We start from the raw sequence: 3380 nt of genomic DNA on the forward strand, positions 1-3380 counted from the left end.
TGCATCAAAGGTTTCAAGTCTTAATCCTTGATCATTAATGAGCATTGGATAGTATCTTCTTTTTCTTAACAGCTACTGCAGAGTGGAAGTATTTAGTGCATTTGTCCCCTTCTTTGATCCATTGAACCTTTGTTTTTTGTTTCAAGAACATGAGTTCGGCTTCTTCAAGGATAAGTAAATCTTTTTGTAATTGTAGTTCTTTATCAAAAGAATCCTCACCCTTTAAAGAAAGAAGTTGTTGTTTTTCTAATTCAAGCTTCTTAGCCTTGACCCGAGAAGGTAAATCACTGTAGCAAAAATTGTTGAGATTTTTAAGTTCGTTCTTGAGGCGTTTGAGATTGAGGAACAAAACCTTCATGGGACTACCAAGGCAGTAGGATGCCAGGACTGCTCCACAATTCTCAGGAAATTGGGATGAAGTGTCCAGAAATTAAAGAATTTAAAAGGTTTAGGGTTGTTAGTTGGAGCTTCTTTAGATAGTCATACTATAGCCATACAGTGGTCTAAAACTCCTGGAGCTAAGAATTGAACAGCAGAGTTATGAAAAGCTGTAGCCCAATTTGAGTGAGGAGGAAGGGTAGAGCAGTTCATGGTCTGAAGATTCATAAGGGTGCAGAGTGATGTTGAAGTCATCACCTAGTATCCAATGAAGATGACCAATGTTTCTTTCCAGGTTTTGTAGTTAATGCCACAGCTGTCTTCGAATGATGTTGTCATTGCTTCCATAGACAGCAGAAATAACAAATGGAGTTCCTAGGAATATTCCTTTGACAGTTATGATATGATCAAAAGTTTGAATAACAGATAACTCTATATTTTTCTTCCATAGAATCAAACTCTCCCATTAACAGCAAATCCATAGTTTGTACTAACATTCCAGCAAACAAGTTTAGTATTAAAAATATTTCTGGATTTCTCTTCTTTAACTCTAGTTTCTAACAAACATAAAATATCAACTTTATTCTGAGAGACTCTAAGAAGTACCTTGTCTTGTTTTAGAGGATTATTGAATCCTCTAGTGTTCCAAAAACTGACAATCATTGAGAAGAAGAACCTATGGAGGAACTTGCACCCCTACTGCAGAACTTTTGACTTTATCTAGTTTGCTCTTCTTTTTCTGCTTGAGCTCTTTTACCAATTAGGCTACACCTTGGAAGCATGTCGACTTGCTCTTTAAGGCACATCGAGGGTTGAGGAGTTGTCTTCAACCGAGTTAAGTATTTCAAATCTATTGCTTGAGCCTGCGAAAGAGGCTTTATCCTTAGTTGGTCTTCCTCTAACATTTTTAGGAATTGATGTTCCCTCTTTAGATGGAGGAATGGAGTTAGTAGGGAATTGCATAAACTTTATCATGACAACCACCATTTGATTCTGATGGAACTTCATTAGGAGCAGTACAAGTAAAGTCAGTAGGAACAGATTTACTTGTAGGATCTTTCTCTTGGCAACCAACAAAGGAATCAGGTAGAACTTCATTTAGATCAGCACAGTTAGGATCAGATGCGTTAACCGTCTCTTGAATAGATACAGCAGGATCAAAATTAGTAACAGCTTGAACCTTAGAGAGTTCTGGTTCTACTAGCTTGGAAGTGGAATTAGAATTGGAATCAGATTTTCTCTTCCAAACTTGGGTAGGATTTGTGTTAGTTTTTACCAGACAGATTTTTTCATTATGGCCAAACACCTTACATTTCCTGCAGCAAGGAGGCAGCCAAGGAACCTCTATGTGAATCGAAGTGGTTATGTTATCTTTAAGAACAACTTCTAAGGTTTTGGGAATGACATCTTCAACTCCTATTTCAACACAGATCTTTGCAAACTCCAGTCTAGTTTTAAAGGCTGTAACCGAGTCCATCGAGATAGGAATACCAATGCCACTAGTAATATAGCTTAAGCATGCTTGTGAATAAAGTTCTAAAGGAACGTTGAACAGATGAACCCAGATAGGGATTTTGGACAAATATGTTTAAGACAAGGTTCCCATTTTCTTAGAATTAAGGGTTTGTTTAGTATATGCCAAGGGCCATTTTCGATAACCAAATCCCTAGCAGTTTCAGATGAAAAAGAAAAGACATATAGGTTGCTCCCAGCAATACTCACCTGAACACGTGAACCTTGCAGATCTTTTGTCCATACGAGTCAACAATTCTTTGCAATGTTGTGAAATTAGGCGTTGGTCCGAGAAACTGCCCCACTAAAGATGATTTCCACTCGGAGATTTTGGCTTCTAGGATCTCTGGAGGAGGATTGATCGTTGGAATCCCATCTCTGATAGTCAGGGGATGGTAGTTTAGGGATTGACTGGTTGAACTCCCGAAAAGTTTTCTCCAATCCATGCGACTGAAGGGAGAAAGCTTGAAAGAATCCCGACTTAAAACAAGCTGAAAGGACAAGAGGTTCGCCGGAGACACGATGGGTTTTCCTGTTCCGTTAGACCTGCTAACAGACAGGATCGTCCAATTTAGAGAAAGGATTCAACTGTTTTATCATTAACCTATTTTAGTTAAAATTTAAATATTTTAAACTTTAGGGTAAACTACACGGGTGACCATTTAACTACTGCCCTTTTCATCTTGACAAGCGACGTTTTAATTTGATCAATCAGACTACCCAAATATTTAAATGCTTCAATCAAATCACTGGTAGTAAAGTTTTAATGGAGATGATGATGTGTTGTTAATAAAATTGACATAATTATATATTTAATCCTCGATATTTACATATTCTATCAGTTTAATTTTGATTTTAATTTAATTAAAAATTTAACCTTCCAATTAAGAGGTTCACGTGTCACCACTGTGTAAGGAAAATAAATGTTAAGAACATGCAACTCAAAAGGTTTGAACCAAGGACTAAATGTACTTGAACAATCCTCAACCACTAGGCTAAATATCTAACTTCTAATAAATTTGAAAACATTTTTATATATTTTGATTTAGATTATTTTAGATATATATTTTAAATTATTGAAATAAATCTAACAAATAAATTATATTTATCACATACATATATATTAATTATAATTAATGTAAAATCTAAAAAAAATGAGTTTAATATTTTTATATTTTAAATTAAATTATTTTTCCACAATTATTTTTAAACGAATATAAATATAAAGTAAATGAGAAATCATTCTTAAAAAATTTGAAGAAAAACAAAGTTAAGATTTAGAGTATAAATTTATTTTATGATTTAAGTTGTTACTGTGATTTAAAATTCGCTAACTGAATTTTTAATTTAATTTTAATTTTTAATATAATTCATATATAATTATTAAAAATAATTGAAAAAATAAATTAATTTAAATTATAAAATTAATAAAATCATTTTTTAAATCTTGTATTAATTTTATATATATAATTTATTTATTAGATTTGTTT

The sequence above is a fragment of the Hibiscus syriacus genome, unplaced genomic scaffold (genome assembly GCF_006381635.1).
Source record: "Hibiscus syriacus cultivar Baekdansim isolate YM2019G1 unplaced genomic scaffold, ASM638163v2 tig00111837_pilon, whole genome shotgun sequence".
Taxonomy (NCBI): domain Eukaryota; kingdom Viridiplantae; phylum Streptophyta; class Magnoliopsida; order Malvales; family Malvaceae; genus Hibiscus; species Hibiscus syriacus.